This window comes from Rhinoderma darwinii, chromosome 3 (assembly GCF_050947455.1).
Source record: "Rhinoderma darwinii isolate aRhiDar2 chromosome 3, aRhiDar2.hap1, whole genome shotgun sequence".
Lineage (NCBI taxonomy): Eukaryota > Metazoa > Chordata > Amphibia > Anura > Rhinodermatidae > Rhinoderma > Rhinoderma darwinii.
The window spans coordinates 261,346,804-261,370,602 of record NC_134689.1 but is presented as its reverse complement, the minus strand read 5'-3'; the positions used below and the strand labels follow the sequence as shown (position 1 = coordinate 261,370,602).

At 37.0% G+C, this 23,799-nt stretch overlaps 7 non-coding genes across 7 annotated transcripts; all 7 read right to left on the bottom strand.

Annotated features, from left to right (window-relative positions):
- Window positions 1–355: 355 nt before the first annotated feature.
- On the bottom strand, window positions 356–429 carry TRNAI-AAU (transfer RNA isoleucine (anticodon AAU)). The gene has a single exon. It is a non-coding gene; the product is annotated as a tRNA-Ile (tRNA).
- Window positions 430–4,313: 3,884 nt separating this feature from the next.
- Window positions 4,314–4,387, bottom strand: TRNAI-AAU (transfer RNA isoleucine (anticodon AAU)). Its single transcript has one exon. It is a non-coding gene; the product is annotated as a tRNA-Ile (tRNA).
- A 1,005-nt stretch (window positions 4,388–5,392) lies between these two features.
- TRNAI-AAU (transfer RNA isoleucine (anticodon AAU)) lies at window positions 5,393–5,466 on the bottom strand. Its single transcript has one exon. It is a non-coding gene; the product is annotated as a tRNA-Ile (tRNA).
- A 2,956-nt stretch (window positions 5,467–8,422) lies between these two features.
- Window positions 8,423–8,496, bottom strand: TRNAI-AAU (transfer RNA isoleucine (anticodon AAU)). Its single transcript has one exon. It is a non-coding gene; the product is annotated as a tRNA-Ile (tRNA).
- A 5,601-nt stretch (window positions 8,497–14,097) lies between these two features.
- On the bottom strand, window positions 14,098–14,171 carry TRNAI-AAU (transfer RNA isoleucine (anticodon AAU)). The gene has a single exon. It is a non-coding gene; the product is annotated as a tRNA-Ile (tRNA).
- A 3,544-nt stretch (window positions 14,172–17,715) lies between these two features.
- Window positions 17,716–17,789, bottom strand: TRNAI-AAU (transfer RNA isoleucine (anticodon AAU)). Its single transcript has one exon. It is a non-coding gene; the product is annotated as a tRNA-Ile (tRNA).
- Window positions 17,790–19,501: 1,712 nt separating this feature from the next.
- Window positions 19,502–19,575, bottom strand: TRNAI-AAU (transfer RNA isoleucine (anticodon AAU)). The gene has a single exon. It is a non-coding gene; the product is annotated as a tRNA-Ile (tRNA).
- Between the last annotated feature and the right edge of the window lie 4,224 nt (window positions 19,576–23,799).

Below are 23,799 nucleotides of genomic sequence, written 5' to 3'. Positions count from 1 at the left end.
GAAAGCAAGGTAATTAAAGGACCTCATCACAGACGGGGATTCTTTACTGTAAGAGCAGTTCGACGATTGAACTCTCTGCCACATTGAAAAGTGTTTTTTTGAAAAATATAAAATTTCATCATATTTGTACCAGATTCTGGAGATGGAACTTTGATCCAGGAATTTATTCTAATAGCCATATTTGGAGTAAGGGAGTAATTTTTCCCCTAATGACAACATTGGAATGCACTCCAAGACAGTTTTTGCCTTCCTCTGGATCAACACGGCAGGTTTATAGGTTGAATTTGATGGACCTTTTTTCAATATTATCAACTATTCAACTCTGTAACAAGCATGTAACAAAAGTGAGCTTCCATGGCCCATACGGGGATCGAACCCGTGACCTTGGCGTTATTAGCACCACGCTCTAACCAACTGAGCTAACCGGCCACTTTTACAAGAAAGATTCACGTCACGTCAGTAGAAAATTAATGCAAACGTGTATTCATATTGATATCCTATTAACCTGAATAATAAAATAAACTTGCAATTTTTACTACTCAAAAAGCATTGGACAAATTGCTTTTGTGTTTTCCATTCCACCCCACATAGAGTTTTCTTTCAGTACATTATATGGTACATTAAATGCTGCCATTAAAAACAAGAACTTGTCTCGCTAAAAGCAAGCCCTTATATGACTATGAGGACGGAAAAATAATAAAGTTATGACTATCGGAATACAAAGAGGCAAAATCAAGATATTATTTTTGTCCATTAAGGTTGAAATTGGACCTCTAAGATGATTTCATGCAACAAATTCTGCATTTCTATAAATCACCGGTTAGACCATACATGGAATATTGTGTACAATTTTGAGCACCTGTGTATGAGACGGACATTGCTGAACTAGAATGCGTGCAAAGAAGGGAAAGCAAGGTAATTAAAGGACCTCATCACAGACGGGGATTATTTACTGTAAGAGCAGTTCGACGATTGAACTCTCTGCCACATTGAAAAGTGTTTTTTTGAAAAATATAAAATTTCATCATATTTGTACCAGATTCTGGAGATGGAACTTTGATCCAGGAATTTATTCTAATAGCCATATTTGGAGTAAGGGAGGAATTTTTCCCCTAATGACAACATTGGAATGCACTCCAAGACAGTTTTTGCCTTCCTCTGGATCAACACGGCAGGTTTACAGGTTGAATTTGATGGACCTTTTTTCAATATTATCAACTATTCAACTCTGTAACAAGCATGTAACAAAAGTGAGCTTCCATGGCCTGTACAGGGATTGAACCCGTGACCTTGACATAATTAGCACCACGCTCTAACCAACTGAGCTAACCGGCCACTTTTACACCAAAGATTCACGTCACATCAGTAGAAAATACATGCAAACGTGTATTCATATTGATATCCTATTAACCTGAATAATAAAATAAACTTGCAATTTTTACTACTCAAAAAGCATTGGACAAATTGCTTTTGTGTTTTCCATTCCACCCCACAAAGAGTTTTCTTTGAGTACATTATATGGTACATTAAATGCTGCCATTAAAAACAAGAACTTGTCTCGCTAAAAACAAGCCCTTATATGACTATGAGGACGGAAAAATAATAAAATTATGACTATCGGAATACAAAGAGGCAAAATCAAGATATTATTTTTGTCCTTAAGGTTGAAATTGGACCTCTAAGATGATTTCATGCAACAAACTCTGCATTTCTTTAAATCACCGGTTAGACCATACATGGAATATTGTGTACAGTTTTGAGCATCTGTGTATGAGAAGGACATTGCTGAACTAGAATGCGTGCAAAGAAGGGAAAGCAAGGTAATTAAAGGACCTCATCACAGACGGGGATTCTTTACTGTAAGAGCAGTTCGACGATTGAACTCTCTGCCACATTGAAAAGTGTTTTTTTGAAAAATATAAAATTTCATCATATTTGTACCAGATTCTGGAGATGGAACTTTGATCCAGGAATTTATTCTAATAGCCATATTTGGAGTAAGGGAGTAATTTTTCCCCTAATGACAACATTGGAATGCACTCCAAGACAGTTTTTGCCTTCCTCTGGATCAACACGGCAGGTTTATAGGTTGAATTTGATGGACCTTTTTTCAATATTATCAACTATTCAACTCTGTAACAAGCATTTAACAAAAGTGAGCTTCCATGGCCCATACGGGGATCAAACCCGTGACCTTGGCGTTATTAGCACCACGCTCTAACCAACTGAGCTAACCAGCCACTTTTACACCAAAGATTCACGTCACGTCAGTAGAAAATACATGCAAACGTGTATTCATATTGATATCCTATTAACCTGAATAATAAAATAAACTTGCAATTTTTACTACTCAAAAAGCATTGGACAAATTGCTTTTGTGTTTTCCATTCCACCCCACAAAGAGTTTTCTTCAGTACATTATATGGTACAGTAAATGCTGCCATTAAAAACAAGAACTTGTCTCGCTAAAAACAAGCCCTTATATGACTATGAGGACGGAAAAATAATAAAGTTATGACTATCGGAATACAAAGAGGCAAAATCAAGATATTATTTTTCCATTCCACCCCACAAAGAGTTTTCTTTCAGTACATTATATGGTACATTAAATGCTGCCATTAAAAACAAGAACTTGTCTCGCTAAAAACAAGCCCTTATATGACTATGAGGACGGAAAAATAATAAAGTTATGACTATCAGAATACAAAGAGGCAAAATCAAGATATTATTTTTGTCCTTAAGGTTGAAATTGAACCTCTAAGATGATTTCATGCAACAAACTCTGCATTTCTATAAATCACCGGTTAGACCATACATGGAATATTGTGTACAGTTTTAAGCACCTGTGTATGAGAAGGACATTGCTGAACTAGAATGCGTGCAAAGAAGGGAAAGCAAGGTAATTAAAGGACCTCATCACAGACGGGGATTCTTTACTGTAAGAGCAGTTCGACGATTGAACTCTCTGCCACATTGAAAAGTGTTTTTTTGAAAAATATAAAATTTCATCATATTTGTACCAGATTCTGGAGATGGAACTTTGATCCAGGAATTTATTCTAATAGCCATATTTGGAGTAAGGGAGGAATTTTTCCCCTAATGAGAAAATTGGAATGCACTCCAAGACAGTTTTTGCCTTCCTCTGGATCAACACGGCAGGTTTATAGGTTGAATTTGATGGACCTTTTTTCAATATTATCAACTATTCAACTCTGTAACAAGCATGTAACAAAAGTGAGCTTCCATGGCATGTACGGGGATCGAACCCGTGACCTTGGCGTTATTAGCACCACGCTCTAACCAACTGAGCTAACCAGCCACTTTTACACAAAAGATTCACGTCACGTCAGTAGAAAATACATGCAAACGTGTATTCATATTGATATCCTATTAACCTGAATAATAAAATAAACTTGCAATTTTTACTACTCAAAAAGCATTGGACAAATTGCTTTTGTGTTTTCCATTCCACCCCACAAAGAGTTTTCTTCAGTACATTATATGGTACATTAAATGCTGCCATTAAAAACAAGAACTTGTCTCGCTAAAAACAAGCCCTTATATGACTATGAGGACGGAAAAATAATAAAGTTATGACTATCGGAATACAAAGAGGCAAAATCAAGATATTATTTTTCCATTCCACCCCACAAAGAGTTTTCTTTCAGTACATTATATGGTACATTAAATGCTGCCATTAAAAACAAGAACTTGTCTCGCTAAAAACAAGCCCTTATATGACTATGAGGACGGAAAAATAATAAAGTTATGACTATCGGAATACAAAGAGGCAAAATCAAGATATTATTTTTGTCCTTAAGGTTGAAATTGAACCTCTAAGATGATTTCATGCAACAAACTCTGCATTTCTATAAATCACCGGTTAGACCATACATGGAATATTGTGTACAGTTTTAAGCACCTGTGTATGAGAAGGACATTGCTGAACTAGAATGCGTGCAAAGAAGGGAAAGCAAGGTAATTAAAGGACCTCATCACAGACGGGGATTCTTTACTGTAAGAGCAGTTCGACGATTGAACTCTCTGCCACATTGAAAAGTGTTTTTTTGAAAAATATAAAATTTCATCATATTTGTACTAGATTCTGGAGATGGAACTTTGATCCAGGAATTTATTCTAATAGCCATATTTGGAGTAAGGGAGGAATTTTTCCCCTAATGACAACATTGGAATGCACTCCAAGACAGTTTTTGCCTTCCTCTGGATCAACACGGCAGGTTTATAGGTTGAATTTGATGGACCTTTTTTCAATATTATCAACTATTCAACTCTGTAACAAAAGTGAGCTTCCATGGCCCGTACGGGGATCGAACCCGTGACCTTGGCGTTATTAGCACCACGCTCTAACCAACTGAGCTAACCAGCCACTTTTACACAAAAGATTCACGTCACGTCAGTAGAAAATACATGCAAACGTGTATTCATATTGATATCCTATTAACCTGAATAATAAAATAAACTTGCAATTTTTACTACTCAAAAAGCATTGGACAAATTGCTTTTGTGTTTTCCATTCCACCCCACAAAGAGTTTTCTTCAGTACATTATATGGTACATTAAATGCTGCCATTAAAAACAAGAACTTGTCTCGCTAAAAACAAGCCCTTATATGACTATGAGGACGGAAAAATAATAAAGTTATGACTATCGGAATACAAAGAGGCAAAATCAAGATATTATTTTTCCATTCCACCCCACAAAGAGTTTTCTTTCAGTACATTATATGGTACATTAAATGCTGCCATTAAAAACAAGAACTTGTCTCGCTAAAAACAAGCCCTTATATGACTATGATGACGGAAAAATAATAAAGTTATGACTATCGGAATACAAAGAGGCAAAATCAAGATATTATTTTTGTCCTTAAGGTTGAAATTGAACCTCTAAGATGATTTCATGCAACAAACTCTGCATTTCTATAAATCACCGGTTAGACCATACATGGAATATTGTGTACAGTTTTAAGCACCTGTGTATGAGAAGGACATTGCTGAACTAGAATGCGTGCAAAGAAGGGAAAGCAAGGTAATTAAAGGACCTCATCACAGACGGGGATTCTTTACTGTAAGAGCAGTTCGACGATTGAACTCTCTGCCACATTGAAAAGTGTTTTTTTGAAAAATATAAAATTTCATCATATTTGTACCAGATTCTGGAGATGGAACTTTGATCCAGGAATTTATTCTAATAGCCATATTTGGAGTAAGGGAGGAATTTTTCCCCTAATGAGAAAATTGGAATGCACTCCAAGACAGTTTTTGCCTTCCTCTGGATCAACACGGCAGGTTTATAGGTTGAATTTGATGGACCTTTTTTCAATATTATCAACTATTCAACTCTGTAACAAGCATGTTACAAAAGTGAGCTTCCATGGCCCGTACGGGGATCAAACCCGTGACCTTGGCGTTATTAGCACCACGCTCTAACCAACTGAGCTAACCGGCCACTTTTACACCAAAGATTCACGTCACGTCAGTAGAAAATACATGCAAACGTGTATTCATATTGATATCCTATTAACCTGAATAATAAAATAAACTTGCAATTTTTACTACTCAAAAAGCATTGGACAAATTGCTTTTGTGTTTTCCATTCCACCCCACAAAGAGTTTTCTTTCAGTACATTATATGGTACATTAAATGCTGCCATTAAAAACAAGAACTTGTCTCGCTAAAAACAAGCCCTTATATGACTATGAGGACGGAAAAATAATAAAGTTATGACTATCGGAATACAAAGAGGCAAAATCAAGATATTATTTTTGTCCTTAAGGTTGAAATTGGACCTCTAAGATGATTTCATGCAACAAACTCTGCATTTCTATAAATCACCGGTTAGACCATACATGGAATATTGTGTACAGTTTTGAGCACCTGTGTATGAGAAGGACATTGCTGAACTAGAATGCGTGCAAAGAAGGGAAAGCAAGGTAATTAAAGGACCTCATCACAGACGGGGATTCTTTACTGTAAGAGCAGTTCGACGATTGAACTCTCTGCCACATTGAAAAGTGTTTTTTTGAAAAATATAAAATTTCATCATATTTGTACCAGATTCTGGAGATGGAACTTTGATCCAGGAATTTATTCTAATAGCCATATTTGGAGTAAGGGAGGAATTTTTCCCCTAATGACAACATTGGAATGCACTCCAAGACAGTTTTTGCCTTCCTCTGGATCAACACGGCAGGTTTATAGGTTGAATTTGATGGACCTTTTTTCAATATTATCAACTATTCAACTCTGTAAGAAAAGTGAGCTTCTATGGCCCGTACGGGGATCGAACCAGTGACCTTGGCGTTATTAGCACCACGCTCTAACCAACTGAGCTAACCAGCCACTCTTACACCAAAGATTCACGTCACGTCAGTAGAAAATACATGCAAACGTGTATTCATATTGATATCCTATTAACCTGAATAATAAAATAAACTTGCAATTTTTACTACTCAAAAAGCATTGGACAAATTGCTTTTGTGTTTTACATTCCACCCCACAAAGAGTTTTCTTCAGTACATTATTTGGTACATTAAATGCTGCCATTAAAAAAAAGAACTTGTCTCGCTAAAAACAAGCCCTTATATGACTATGAGGACGGAAAAATAATAAAGTTATGACTATCGGAATACAAAGAGGCAAAATCAAGATATTATTTTTCCATTCCACCCCACAAAGAGGTTTCTTTCAGTACATTATATGGTACATTAAATGCTGCCATTAAAAACAAGAACTTGTCTCGCTAAAAACAAGCCCTTATATGACTATGAGGACGGAAAAATAATAAAGTTATGACTATCGGAATACAAAGAGGCAAAATCAAGATATTATTTTTGTCCTTAAGGTTGAAATTGAACCTCTAAGATGATTTCATGCAACAAACTCTGAATTTCTATAAATCACCGGTTAGACCATACATGGAATATTGTGTACAGTTTTAAGCACCTGTGTATGAGAAGGACATTGCTGAACTAGAATGCGTGCAAAGAAGGGAAAGCAAGGTAATTAAAGGACCTCATCACAGACGGGGATTCTTTACTGTAAGAGCAGTTCGACGATTGAACTCTCTGCCACATTGAAAAGTGTTTTTTTGAAAAATATAAAATTTCATCATATTTGTACCAGATTCTGGAGATGGAACTTTGATCCAGGAATTTATTCTAATAGCCATATTTGGAGTAAGGGAGGAATTTTCCCCCTAATGACAACATTGGAATGCACTCCAAGACAGTTTTTGCCTTCCTCTGGATCAACACGGCAGGTTTATAGGTTGAATTTGATGGACCTTTTTTCAATATTATCAACTATTCAACTCTGTAACAAAAGTGAGCTTACATTGCCCATATGGGGATCGAACCCGTGACCTTGGCGTTATTAGCACCACGCTCTAACCAACTGAGCTAACAGGCCACTTTTACACCAAAGATTCACGTCACGTCAGTAGAAAATACATGCAAACGTGTATTCATATTGATATCCTATTAACCTGAATAATAAAATAAACTTGCAATTTTTACTACTCAAAAAGCATTGGACAAATTGCTTTTGTGTTTTCCATTCCACCCCACAAAGAGTTTTCTTCAGTACATTATATGGTACATTAAATGCTGCCATTAAAAACAAGAACTTGTCTCGCTAAAAACAAGCCCTTGTATGACTATGAGGACGGAAAAATAATAAAGTTATGACTATCGGAATACAAAGAGGCAAAATTAAGATATTATTTTTCCATTCCACCCCACAAAGAGTTTTCTTTCAGTACATTATATGGTACATTAAATGCTGCCATTAAAAACAAGAACTTGTCTCGCTAAAAACAAGCCCTTATATGACTATGAGGACGGAAAAATAATAAAGTTATGACTATCGGAATACAAAGAGGCAAAATCAAGATATTATTTTTGTCCTTAAGGTTGAAATTGAACCTCTAAGATGATTTCATGCAACAAACTCTGCATTTCTATAAATCACCGGTTAGACCATACATGGAATATTGTGTACAGTTTTAAGCACCTGTGTATGAGAAGGACATTGCTGAACTAGAATGCGTGCAAAGAAGGGAAAGCAAGGTAATTAAAGGACCTCATCACAGACGGGGATTCTTTACTGTAAGAGCAGTTCGACGATTGAACTCTCTGCCACATTGAAAAGTGTTTTTTTGAAAAATATAAAATTTCATCATATTTGTACTAGATTCTGGAGATGGAACTTTGATCCAGGAATTTATTCTAATAGCCATATTTGGAGTAAGGGAGGAATTTTTCCCCTAATGACAACATTGGAATGCACTCCAAGACAGTTTTTGCCTTCCTCTGGATCAACACGGCAGGTTTATAGGTTGAATTTGATGGACCTTTTTTCAATATTATCAACTATTCAACTCTGTAACAAAAGTGAGCTTCCATGGCCCGTACGGGGATCGAACCCGTGACCTTGGCGTTATTAGCACCACGCTCTAACCAACTGAGCTAACCAGCCACTTTTACACAAAAGATTCACGTCACGTCAGTAGAAAATACATGCAAACGTGTATTCATATTAATATCCTATTAACCTGAATAATAAAATAAACTTGCAATTTTTACTACTCAAAAAGCATTGGACAAATTGCTTTTGTGTTTTCCATTCCACCCCACAAAGAGTTTTCTTCAGTACATTATATGGTACATTAAATGCTGCCATTAAAAACAAGAACTTGTCTCGCTAAAAACAAGCCCTTATATGACTATGAGGACGGAAAAATAATAAAGTTATGACTATCGGAATACAAAGAGGCAAAATCAAGATATTATTTTTCCATTCCACCCCACAAAGAGTTTTCTTTCAGTACATTATATGGTACATTAAATGCTGCCATTAAAAACAAGAACTTGTCTCGCTAAAAACAAGCCCTTATATGACTATGAGGACGGAAAAATAATAAAGTTATGACTATCGGAATACAAAGAGGCAAAATCAAGATATTATTTTTGTCCTTAAGGTTGAAATTGAACCTCTAAGATGATTTCATGCAACAAACTCTGCATTTCTATAAATCACCGGTTAGACCATACATGGAATATTGTGTACAGTTTTAAGCACCTGTGTATGAGAAGGACATTGCTGAACTAGAATGCGTGCAAAGAAGGGAAAGCAAGGTAATTAAAGGACCTCATCACAGACGGGGATTCTTTACTGTAAGAGCAGTTCGACGATTGAACTCTCTGCCACATTGAAAAGTGTTTTTTTGAAAAATATAAAATTTCATCATATTTGTACCAGATTCTGGAGATGGAACTTTGATCCAGGAATTTATTCTAATAGCCATATTTGGAGTAAGGGAGGAATTTTTCCCCTAATGACAACATTGGAATGCACTCCAAGACAGTTTTTGCCTTCCTCTGGATCAACACGGCAGGTTTATAGGTTGAATTTGATGGACCTTTTTTCAATATTATCAACTATTCAACTCTGTAAGAAAAGTGAGCTTCTATGGCCCGTACGGGGATCGAACCAGTGACCTTGGCGTTATTAGCACCACGCTCTAACCAACTGAGCTAACCAGCCACTCTTACACCAAAGATTCACGTCACGTCAGTAGAAAATACATGCAAACGTGTATTCATATTGATATCCTATTAACCTGAATAATAAAATAAACTTGCAATTTTTACTACTCAAAAAGCATTGGACAAATTGCTTTTGTGTTTTACATTCCACCCCACAAAGAGTTTTCTTCAGTACATTATTTGGTACATTAAATGCTGCCATTAAAAAAAAGAACTTGTCTCGCTAAAAACAAGCCCTTATATGACTATGAGGACGGAAAAATAATAAAGTTATGACTATCGGAATACAAAGAGGCAAAATCAAGATATTATTTTTGTCCTTAAGGTTGAAATTGAACCTCTAAGATGATTTCATGCAACAAACTCTGAATTTCTATAAATCACCGGTTAGACCATACATGGAATATTGTGTACAGTTTTAAGCACCTGTGTATGAGAAGGACATTGCTGAACTAGAATGCGTGCAAAGAAGGGAAAGCAAGGTAATTAAAGGACCTCATCACAGACGGGGATTCTTTACTGTAAGAGCAGTTCGACGATTGAACTCTCTGCCACATTGAAAAGTGTTTTTTTGAAAAATATAAAATTTCATCATATTTGTACCAGATTCTGGAGATGGAACTTTGATCCAGGAATTTATTCTAATAGCCATATTTGGAGTAAGGGAGGAATTTTCCCCCTAATGACAACATTGGAATGCACTCCAAGACAGTTTTTGCCTTCCTCTGGATCAACACGGCAGGTTTATAGGTTGAATTTGATGGACCTTTTTTCAATATTATCAACTATTCAACTCTGTAACAAAAGTGAGCTTACATTGCCCATATGGGGATCGAACCCGTGACCTTGGCGTTATTAGCACCACGCTCTAACCAACTGAGCTAACAGGCCACTTTTACACCAAAGATTCACGTCACGTCAGTAGAAAATACATGCAAACGTGTATTCATATTGATATCCTATTAACCTGAATAATAAAATAAACTTGCAATTTTTACTACTCAAAAAGCATTGGACAAATTGCTTTTGTGTTTTACATTCCACCCCACAAAGAGTTTTCTTCAGTACATTATATGGTACATTAAATGCTGCCATTAAAAACAAGAACTTGTCTCGCTAAAAACAAGCCCTTGTATGACTATGAGGACGGAAAAATAATAAAGTTATGACTATCGGAATACAAAGAGGCAAAATTAAGATATTATTTTTCCATTCCACCCCACAAAGAGTTTTCTTTCAGTACATTATATGGTACATTAAATGCTGCCATTAAAAACAAGAACTTTTCTCGCTAAAAACAAGCCCTTATATGACTATGAGGACGGAAAAATAATAAAGTTATGACTATCGGAATACAAAGAGGCAAAATCAAGATATTATTTTTGTCCTTAAGGTTGAAATTGAACCTCTAAGATGATTTCATGCAACAAACTCTGCATTTCTATAAATCACCGGTTAGACCATACATGGAATATTGTGTACAGTTTTAAGCACCTGTGTATGAGAAGGACATTGCTGAACTAGAATGCGTGCAAAGAAGGGAAAGCAAGGTAATTAAAGGACCTCATCACAGACGGGGATTCTTTACTGTAAGAGCAGTTCGACGATTGAACTCTCTGCCACATTGAAAAGTGTTTTTTTGAAAAATATAAAATTTCATCATATTTGTACCAGATTCTGGAGATGGAACTTTGATCCAGGAATTTATTCTAATAGCCATATTTGGAGTAAGGGAGGAATTTTTCCCCTAATGAGAAAATTGGAATGCACTCCAAGACAGTTTTTGCCTTCCTCTGGATCAACACGGCAGGTTTATAGGTTGAATTTGATGGACCTTTTTTCAATATTATCAACTATTCAACTCTGTAACAAGCATGTAACAAAAGTGAGCTTCCATGGCCCGTACGGGGATCAAACCCGTGACCTTGGCGTTATTAGCACCACACTCTAACCAACTGAGCTAACCAGCCACTTTTACACCACAGATTCACGTCACGTCAGTAGAAAATACATGCAAACGTGTATTCATATTGATATCCTATTAACCTGAATAATAAAATAAACTTGCAATTTTTACTACTCAAAAAGCATTGGACAAATTGCTTTTGTGTTTTCCATTCCACCCCACAAAGAGTTTTCTTTCAGTACATTATATGGTACATTAAATGCTGCCATTAAAAACAAGAACTTGTCTCGCTAAAAACAAGCCCTTATATGACTATGAGGACGGAAAAATAATAAAGTTATGACTATTGGAATACAAAGAGGCAAAATCAAGATATTATTTTTGTCCTTAAGGTTGAAATTGAACCTCTAAGATGATTTCATGCAACAAACTCTGCATTTCTATAAATCACCGGTTACACCATACATGGAATATTGTGTACAGTTTTAAGCACCTGTGTATGAGAAGGACATTGCTGAACTAGAATGCGTGCAAAGAAGGGAAAGCAAGGTAATTAAAGGACCTCATCACAGACGGGGATTCTTTACTGTAAGAGCAGTTCGACGATTGAACTCTCTGCCACATTGAAAAGTGTTTTTTTGAAAAATATAAAATTTCATCATATTTGTACCAGATTCTGGAGATGGAACTTTGATCCAGGAATTTATTCTAATAGCCATATTTGGAGTAAGGGAGGAATTTTTCCCCTAATGACAACTTGTCTCGCTAAAAACAAGCCCTTATATGACTATGAGGACGGAAAAATAATAAAGTTATGACTATCGGAATACAAAGAGGCAAAATCAAGATATTATTTTTCCATTCCACCCCACAAAGAGTTTTCTTTCAGTACATTATATGGTACATTAAATGCTGCCATTAAAAACAAGAACTTGTCTCGCTAAAAACAAGCCCTTATATGACTATGAGGACGGAAAAATAATAAAGTTATGACTATCAGAATACAAAGAGGCAAAATCAAGATATTATTTTTGTCCTTAAGGTTGAAATTGAACCTCTAAGATGATTTCATGCAACAAACTCTGCATTTCTATAAATCACCGGTTAGACCATACATGGAATATTGTGTACAGTTTTAAGCACCTGTGTATGAGAAGGACATTGCTGAACTAGAATGCGTGCAAAGACGGGAAAGCAAGGTAATTAAAGGACCTCATCACAGACGGGGATTCTTTACTGTAAGAGCAGTTCGACGATTGAACTCTCTGCCACATTGAAAAGTGTTTTTTTGAAAAATATAAAATTTGATCATATTTGTACCAGATTCTGGAGATGGAACTTTGATCCAGGAATTTATTCTAATAGCCATATTTGGAGTAAGGGAGGAATTTTTCCCCTAATGACAACATTGGAATGCACTCCAAGACAGTTTTTGCCTTCCTCTGGATCAACACGGCAGGTTTATAGGTTGAATTTGATGGACCTTTTTTCAATATTATCAACTATTCAACTCTGTAACAAAACATGTAACAAAAGTGAGCTTCCATGGCCCGTACGGGGATCGAACCCATGACCTTGGCGTTATTAGCACCACGCTCTAACAAACTGAGCTAACCGGCCACTTTTACACCAAAGATTCACGTCACGTCAGTAGAAAATACATGCAAACGTGTATTCATATTGATATCCTATTAACCTGAATAATAAAATAAACTTGCAATTTTTACTACTCAAAAAGCATTGGACAAATTGCTTTTGTGTTTTCCATTCCACCCCACAAAGAGTTTTCTTCAGTACATTATATGGTACATTAAATGCTGCCATTAAAAACAAGAACTTGTCTCGCTAAAAACAAGCCCTTATATGACTATGAGGACGGAAAAATAATAAAGTTATGACTATCGGAATACAAAGAGGCAAAATCAAGATATTATTTTTCCATTCCACCCCACAAAGAGTTTTATTTCAGTACATTATATGGTACATTAAATGCTGCCATTAAAAACAAGAACTTGTCTCGCTAAAAACAAGCCCTTATATGACTATGAGGACGGAAAAATAATAAAGTTATGACTATCGGAATACAAAGAGGCAAAATCAAGATATTATTTTTGTCCTTAAGGTTGAAATTGGACCTCTAAGATGATTTCATGCAACAAACTCTGCATTTCTATAAATCACCGGTTAGACCATACATGGAATATTGTGTACAGTTTTGAGCACCTGTGTATGAGAAGGACATTGCTGAACTAGAATGCGTGCAAAGAAGGGAAAGCAAGGTAATTAAAGGACCTCATCACAGACGGGGATTCTTTACTGTAAGAGCAGTTCGATGATTGAACTCTATGCCACATTGAAAAGTGTTTTTTTGAAAAATATAAAATGTCATCATATTTGTACCAGATTCTGGAGATGGAACTTTGATCCAGGAATTTATTCTAATAGCCATATTTGGCGTAAGGGAGGAATTTTTCCCCTAATGACAACATTGGAATGCACTCCAAGACAGTTTTTGCCTTCCTCTGGATCAACACGGCAGGTTTATAGGTTGAATTTGATGGACCTTTTTTCAATATTATCAACTATTCAACTCTGTAACAAGCATGTAACAAAAGGGAGCTTCCATGGCCCGTATGGGGATCGAACCCATGACCTTGGCGTTATTAGCACCACGCTCTAACCAACTGAGCTAACCGGCCACTTTTACACCAAAGATTCACGTCACGTCAGTAGAAAATACATGCAAACGTGTATTCATATTGATATCCTATTAACCTGAATAATAAAATAAACTTGCAATATTTACTACTCAAAAAGCATTGGACAAATTGCTTTTGTGTTTTCCATTCCACCCCACAAAGAGTTTTATTTCAGTACATTATATGGTACATTAAATGCTGCCATTAAAAACAAGAACTTGTCTCGCTAAAAACAAGCCCTTATATGACTATGAGGACGGAAAAATAATAAAGTTATGACTATCGGAATACAAAGAGGCAAAATCAAGATATTATTTTTGTCCTTAAGGTTGAAATTGGACCTCTAAGATGATTTCATGCAACAAACTCTGCATTTCTATAAATCACCGGTTGGACCATACATGGAATATTGTGTACAGTTTTGAGCACCTGTGTATGAAAAGGACATTGCTGAACTATAATGCGTGCAAAGAAGGGAAAGCAAGGTAATTAAAGGACCTCATCACAGACGGGGATTCTTTACTGTAAGAGCAGTTCGACGATTGAACTCTCTGCCACATTGAAAAGTGTTTTTTTCAAAAATATAAAATGTCATCATATTTGTACCAGATTCTGGAGATGGAACTTTGATCCAGGAATTTATTCTAATAGCCATATTTGGAGTAAGGGAGGAATTTTTCCCCTAATGACAACATTGGAATGCACTCCAAGACAGTTTTTGCCTTTCTCTGGATCAACACGGCAGGTTTATAGGTTGAATTTGATGGACCTTTTTTCAATATTATCAACTATTCAACTCTGTAACAAGCATGTAACAAAAGTGAGCTTCCATGGCCCGCACGGGGATCAAACCCGTGACCTTGGCTTAATTAGCACCACGCTCTAACCAACTGAGCTAACCAGCCACTTTTACACCAAAGATTCTCGTCACGTCAGTAGAAAATACATGCAAACGTGTATTCATATTGATATCCTATTAACCTGAATAATAAAATAAACTTGCAATTTTTACTACTCAAAAAGCATTGGACAAATTGCTTTTGTGTTTTCCATTCCACCCCACAAAGAGTTTTATTTCAGTACATTATATGGTACATTAAATGCTGCCATTAAAAACAAGAACTTGTCTCGCTAAAAACAAGCCCTTATATGACTATGAGGACGGAAAAATAATAAAGTTATGACTATCGGAACACAAAGAGGCAAAATCAAGATATTATTTTTGTCCTTAAGGTTGAAATTGGACCTCTAAGATGATTTCATGCAACAAACTCTGCATTTCTATAAATCACCGGTTAGACCATACATGGAATATTGTGTACAGTTTTGAGCACCTGTGTATGAGAAGGACATTGCTGAACTAGAATGCGTGCAAAGAAGGGAAAGCAAGGTAATTAAAGGACCTCATCACAGACGGGGATTCTTTACTGTAAGAGCAGTTCGACGATTGAACTCTCTGCCACATTGAAAAGTGTTTTTTTGAAAAATATAAAATGTCATCATATTTGTACCAGATTCTGGAGATGGAACTTTGATCCAGGAATTTATTCTAATAGCCATATTTGGAGTAAGGGAGGAATTTTTCCCCTAATGACAACATTGGAATGCACTCCAAGACAGTTTTTGCCTTCCTCTGGATCAACACGGCAGGTTTATAGGTTGAATTTGATGGACCTTTTTTCAATATTATCAACTATTCAACTCTGTAACAAGCACGTAACAAAAGTGAGCTTCCATGGCCCGTACGGGGATCGAACCCATGACCTTGGTGTTATTAGCACCACGCTCTAACCAACTGAGCTAACCGGCCACTTTTCCACCAAAAATTCACGTCACGTCAGCAGAAAATACATGCAAACGTGTATTCATATTGATATCCTATTAACCTGAATAATAAAATAAACTTGCAATTTTTACTACTCAAAAAGCATTGGACAAATTGCTTTTGTGTTTTCCATTCCACCCCACAAAGAGTTTTCTTTCAGTACATTATATGGTACATTAAATGCTGCCATTAAAAACAAGAACTTGTCTCGCTAAAAACAAGCCCTTATATGACTATGAGGACGGAAAAAATAATAAAGTTATGACTATCGGAATACAAAGAGGCAAAATCAAGATACTATTTTTGTCCTTAAGGTTGAAATTGGACCTCTAAGATGATTTCATGCAACAAACTCTGCATTTCTATAAATCACCGGTTAGACCATACATGGAATATTGTGTACAGTTTTGAGCACCCGTGTATGAGAAGGACATTGCTGAACTAGAATGCGTGCAAGGTAATTAAAGGACCTCATCACAGATGGGGATTCTTTACTGTAAGAGCAGTTCGACGATTGAACTCTCTACCACATTGAAAAGTGTTTTTTTGAATAATATAAAATTTCATCATATTTGGACCAGATTCTGGAGATGGAACTTTGATCCAGGAATTTATTCTAATAGCCATATTTGGAGTAAGGGAGGAATTTTTCCCCTAATGACAACATTGGAATGCACTCCAAGACAGTTTTTGCCTTCCTCTGGATCAACACGGCAGGTTTATAGGTTGAATTTGATGGACCTTTTTTCAATATTATCAACTATTCAACTCTGTAACAAGCATGTAACAAAAGTGAGCTTCCATGGCCCATACGGGGATCGAACCCATGACCTTGGCGTTATTAGCCCCACGCTCTGACCAACTGAGCTAAACGGCCACTTTTACACCAAAGATTCACGTCACGTCAGTAGAAAATACATGCAAACGTGTATTCATATTGATATCCTATTAACCTGAATAATAAAATAAACTTGCAATTTTTACTACTCAAAAAGCATTGGACAAATTGCTTTTGTGTTTTCCATTCCACCCCACAAAGAGTTTTTTTCAGTACATTATATGGTACATTAAATGCTGCCATTAAAAACAAGAACTTGTCTCGCTAAAAACAAGCCCTTATATGACTATGAGGACGGAAAAATAATAAAGTTATGACTATCGGAATACAAAGAGGCAAAATCAAGATATTATTTTTGTCCTTAAGGTTGAAATTGGACCTCTAAGATGATTTCATGCAACAAACTCTGCATTTCTATAAATCACCGGTTAGACCATACATGGAATATTGTGTACAGTTTTGAGCACCTGTGTATGAGAAGGACATTGCTGAACTAGAATGCGTGCAAAGAAGGGAAAGCAAGGTAATTAAAGGACCTCATCACAGACGGGGATTCTTTACTGTAAGAGCAGTTCGACGATTGAACTCTCTGCCACATTGAAAAGTGTTTTTTTTGAAAAATATAAAATTTCATCATATTTGTACCAGATTCTGGAGATGGAACTTTGATCCAGGAATTTATTCTAATAGCCATATTTGGAGTAAGGGAGGAATTTTTCCCCTAATGACAACATTGGAATGCACTCCAAGACAGTTTTTGCCTTCCTCTGGATCAACACGGCAGGTTTATAGGTTGAATTTGATGGACCTTTTTTCAATATTATCAACTATTCAACTCTGTAACAAGCACGTAACAAGCACGTAACAAAAGTGAGCTTCCATGGCCCGTACGGGGATCGAACCCATGACCTTGGCGTTATTAGCACCACGCTCTAACCAACTGAGCTAACCGGCCACTTTTCCACCAAAAATTCACGTCACGTCAGCAGAAAATACATGCAAACGTGTATTCATATTGATATCCTATTAACCTGAATAATAAAATAAACTTGCAATTTTTACTACTCAAAAAGCATTGGACAAATTGCTTTTGTGTTTTCCATTCCACCCCACAAAGAGTTTTCTTTCAGTACATTATATGGTACATTAAATGCTGCCATTAAAAACAAGAACTTGTCTCGCTAAAAACAAGCCCTTATATGACTATGAGGACGGAAAAATAATAAAGTTATGACTATCGGAATACAAAGAGGCAAAATCAAGATACTATTTTTGTCCTTAAGGTTGAAATTGGACCTCTAAGATGATTTCATGCAACAAACTCTGCATTTCTATAAATCACCGGTTAGACCATACATGGAATATTGTGTACAGTTTTGAGCACCCGTGTATGAGAAGGACATTGCTGAACTAGAATGCGTGCAAGGTAATTAAAGGACCTCATCACAGATGGGGATTCTTTACTGTAAGAGCAGTTCGACGATTGAACTCTCTACCACATTGAAAATGTTTTTTGAATAATATAAAATTTCATCATATTTGGACCAGATTCTGGAGATGGAACTTTGATCCAGGAATTTATTCTAATAGCCATATTTGGAGTAAGGGAGGAATTTTTCCCCTAATGACAACATTGGAATGCACTCCAAGACAGTTTTTGCCTTCCTCTGGATCAACACGGCAGGTTTATAGGTTGAATTTGATGGACCTTTTTTCAATATTATCAACTATTCAACTCTGTAACAAGCATGTAACAAAAGTGAGCTTCCATGGCCCATACGGGGATCGAACCCATGACCTTGGCGTTATTAGCCCCACGCTCTGACCAACTGAGCTAAACGGCCACTTTTACACCAAAGATTCACGTCACGTCAGTAGAAAATACATGCAAACGTGTATTCATATTGATATCCTATTAACCTGAATAATAAAATAAACTTGCAATTTTTACTACTCAAAAAGCATTGGACAAATTGCTTTTGTGTTTTCCATTCCACCCCACAAAGAGTTTTTTTCAGTACATTATATGGTACATTAAATGCTGCCATTAAAAACAAGAACTTGTCTCGCTAAAAACAAGCCCTTATATGACTATGAGGACGGAAAAATAATAAAGTTATGACTATCGGAATACAAAGAGGCAAAATCAAGATATTATTTTTGTCCTTAAGGTTGAAATTGGACCTCTAAGATGATTTCATGCAACAAACTCTGCATTTCTATAAATCACCGGTTAGACCATACATGGAATATTGTGTACAGTTTTGAGCACCTGTGTATGAGAAGGACATTGCTGAACTAGAATGCGTGCAAACAAGGGAAAGCAAGGTAATTAAAGGACCTCATCACAGACGGGGATTCTTTACTGTAAGAGCAGTTCGACGATTGAACTCTCTGCCACATTGAAAAGTGTTTTTTTGAAAAATATAAAATTTCATCATATTTGTACCAGATTCTGGAGATGGAACTTTGATCCAGGAATTTATTCTAATAGCCATATTTGGAGTAAGGGAGGAATTTTTCCCCTAATGACAACATTGGAATGCACTCCAAGACAGTTTTTGCCTTCCTCTGGATCAACACGGCAGGTTTATAGGTTGAATTTGATGGACCTTTTTTCAATATTATCAACTATTCAACTCTGTAACAAGCAAAAGTGAGCTTCCATGGCCCGTACGGGGATCGAACCCATGACCTTGGCGTTATTAGCACCACGCTCTAACCAACTGAGCTAACCGGCCACTTTTACACCAAAAATTCACGTCACGTCAGCAGAAAATACATGCAAACGTGTATTCATATTGATATCCTATTAACCTGAATAATAAAATAAACTTGCAATTTTTACTACTCAAAAAGCATTGGACAAATTGCTTTTGTGTTTTCCATTCCACCCCACAAAGAGTTTTCTTTCAGTACATTATAGGGTACATTAAATGCTGCCATTAAAAACAAGAACTTGTCTCGCTAAAAACAAGCCCTTATATGACTATGAGGACGGAAAAATAATAAAGTTATGACTATCGGAATACAAAGAGGCAAAATCAAGATATTATTTATGTCCTTAAGGTTGAAATTGGACCTCTAAGATGATTTCATGCAACAAACTCTGCATTTCTATAAATCACCGGTTAGATCATACATGGAATATTGTGTACAGTTTTGAGCACCTGTGTATGAGAAGGACATTGCTGAACTAGAATGCGTGCAAAGAAGGGAAAGCAAGGTAATTAAAGGACCTCATCACAGACGGGGATTGTTTACTGTAAGAGCAGTTCGACGATTGAACTCTCTGCCACATTGAAAAGTGTTTTTTTGAAAAATATAAAATGTCATCATATTTGTACCAGATTCTGGAGATGGAACTTTGATCCAGGAATTTATTCTAATAGCCATATTTGAAGTAAGCGAGGACTTTTTCCCCTAATGACAACATTGGAATGCACTCCAAGACAGTTTTTGCCTTCCTCTGGATCAACACGGCAGGTTTATAGGTTGAATTTGATGGACCTTTTTTCAATAATATCAACTATTCAACTCTGTAACAAGCATGTAACAAAAGTGAGCTTCCATGGCCCGTACCCGTGACCTTGGCGTTATTAGCACCACGCTCTAACCAACTGAGCTAACCGGCCACTTTTACACCAAAGATTCACGTCACGTCAGTAGAAAATACATGCAAAACGTGTATTCATATTGATATCCTATTAACCTGAATAATAAAATAAACTTGCAATTTTTACTACTCAAAAAGCATTGGACAAATTGCTTTTGTGTTTTCCATTCCACCCCACAAAGAGTTTTCTTTCAGTACATTATATGGTACATTAAATGCTGCCATTAAAAACAAGAACTTGGCTCGCTAAAAACAAGCCCTTATATGACTATGAGGACGGAAAAATAATAAAGTTATGACTATCGGAATACAAAGAGGCAAAATCAAGATATTATTTTTGTCCTTAAGGTTGAAATTGGACCTCTAAGATGATTTCATGCAACAAACTCTGCATTTCTATAAATCACCGGTTAGACCATACATGGAATATTGTGTACAGTTTTGAGCACCTGTGTATGAGAAGGACATTGCTGAACTAGAATGCGTGCAAAGAAGGGAAAGCAAGGTAATTAAAGGACCTCATCACAGACGGGGATTCTTTACTGTAAGAGCAGTTCGACGATTGAACTCTCTGCCACATTGAAAAGTGTTTTTTTGAAAAATATAAAATTTCATCATATTTGTACCAGATTCTGGAGATGGAACTTTGATCCAGGAATTTATTCTAATAGCCATATTTGGAGTAAGGGAGGAATTTTTCCCCTAACGACAACATTGGAATGCACTCCAAGACAGTTTTTGCCTTCCTCTGGATCAACACGGCAGGTTTATAGGTTGAATTTGACGGACCTTTTTTTATGGGGTGCATGCGCCACCGGAGACATACACCCCATAAACTGTAATGTGGGTTCTCCTGGGTACGGCAATACCCTACATGTGGCTGTTATCAGGTGCCTGGGCACACGGCAGGGCTTAGAAGGGAAGGACCACCATTTGGCCTACTGGAGCTTTTCTGGTGCTAAGTCATGTATGCAGAAGCCCCTGAGGTACCAGTACAGTTGAAACCCCTGAGAAGTGACCCCATTTTAAAAACTGCACCCCTTAAGATATTCATCTAGAGGTGTAGTGAGCATTTTGACCCCACAGGTACTGTGTAAAAGATAATGCGCAGCAGATGGTGCAGTGTGAGATTTGCAATTTTATATATATATATGCCATTTCAGTGTCCAATATAGTGTACCCAGCATGCGCCACCGGAGATATACACCCCTTAAATTGTAATGTGGGTTCTCCTGGGTACGGCAATACCCTACATGTGGCTGTTATCAGCTGCCTGGGCATACGGCAGGGCTCAGAAGGGAAAGATGAGGGGGATAAGCTGTGCGGAGTGCATCAGGGTAAATTAAAAATCAAGGGATGTATGATACATTTTAAAACAATCTTTTATACAGAGCCCTGGTTTTTCGGGACACGTGTCACATTGGTATATTGTGTTCTTCCTTATCCCCCTCTTATAGCAGACTCTGCACCTCTTTTGACTCTTTCCCTTTCCACCGGTTTGGGGAACTTCTCCTGGAAAGTGTTGCCCTGGTATGATGCGTGTGGCCTCGCTTCCAGAAGTACTGGGTGCCCCCCCTTCCTGGTCCCTAAAGATTAGATCTTGAAATTCCAGGAAAGTTCCTCTCTGGCCTGCACATCCACGTAGCACGTACGCATTGTACAAAGCCATCTGTATGATGTGCCCGGCCAGCTTCTTATACCACACCGCATGGCGCTGTAGGGCTTCAGGACTTGATCTTACAAGTCCATCCCTCCCATGTACCTATTGTAGTCCAGGATGCAGTCTGGTTTGGGGGTGGCCTTTCCTTCATATATCCTAAATCTGTAGGTATACCCTGATGCACTCTCGCACAGCTTATACATCTTCACGCCATACCTTGCCCTCTTACCCGGCAGGTACTCGCGGAATTGAACCCTCCCTTTAAAATGTACCAGGGACTCATCAATAGAAATACACTTCTCGGGGGTGAATGCTCGGGAAAACCGGGCACTGAAACGGTCTAATAGGGGTCTCCGTTTATACAAACGGTCAAAACTGGGGTCATCTCGGGGTGGGCACGGCTCATTATCAGTATAATGTGAGAAGCGAAGTATTGCCCCCTCAAAGTATTCACAACAGCAATTAGAAAGTTTATGAACCCTTTAGGTGTTTCACAGAAATTTAGAGCAAAGCAGAGGTGAAATTAACTTTTTTTTTTTGTCAGAAAATCCTCTTTATATCATTTTTTTTATAACACAAAAGGATTTATCAGAGAAACGCAACTCAATACGTATTGCCCAGATTCTGCAGTTTTGAGAAATATCCCACATGTGGCCCTAGTGCGGTAATGGACTGAAGCACCGGCCTCCGAAGCAAAGGAGCACCTAGTGGATTTTGAGCCCTCTTTTTTATTAGGCACCATGTCCGGTTTGAAGAGATCTTGTGGTGCCAAAACATTGGAAACCCCCCAAAAGTGACCCCATTTTGGAAACTAGACCCCTTGAGGAATACATTGTAGTTTTCTTGGGGTGCATGCGGCTTTTTGATCAGTTTTTATTCTATTTTTAGGTGGCGTGGTGACTAATAAACAGCAATTCTACTATTGTTTTTTTATTCTTTTTTTTTTTACTGCGTGCACCGTGCGCTATAAATGTCTTATTCACTTTATTCTGCGGGGCGATACGATTATGGCGATAGCAGATGTTTATAGTTTTTTTTTATGTCTTATGGCGTTTGCGCAATAAAATACGTTTTGTAAACAATCATTTACTTTTTGTGTTATCATATTCTAAGAGCCAGAACGTTTTTATTTTTAAATCAATAAAGCCGTGCGAGGACTTATTTTTTGCGTAACGAACTGTAGTTTCCATCAGTACCATTTTTCGGTACATGCGACTTTTTGATCTCTTTTTATTCAATTTTTTGGGAGGTGAAGTGACCAAACAATTGTGATTGTGGTACGGTTTATGAATATTTTTTTTTACGGCGTTCACCGTGCGGGATAAATAACAAAATAATTTTGTAGTTCAGGCCGTTACGGACGCGGCGATACCAATTATGTATAGTTTATTTGTTTGTTTATATATTTTTATTAATAATAAAGGACTGATAAGGGAAAAAGTGGGACTTTTACTTTTATTACTTTTAAAACTTTTATTTTCTTATTTTTACACATCTTTTTTTAACTTTTTTTTTACTGTATTACTTTATCCCACTAGGGGACTTGAGGGCAGGAGGCCCTGATCGCTATTCTAATACACTGCACTACATGCGTAGTGCAGTGTATTTGAACTGTCAGCTACTCACTGACAGCAAGCATAGTGGGTCCTGACGTTGTCAGGACCCACTAGGCTTCCGTCTATGGCATAG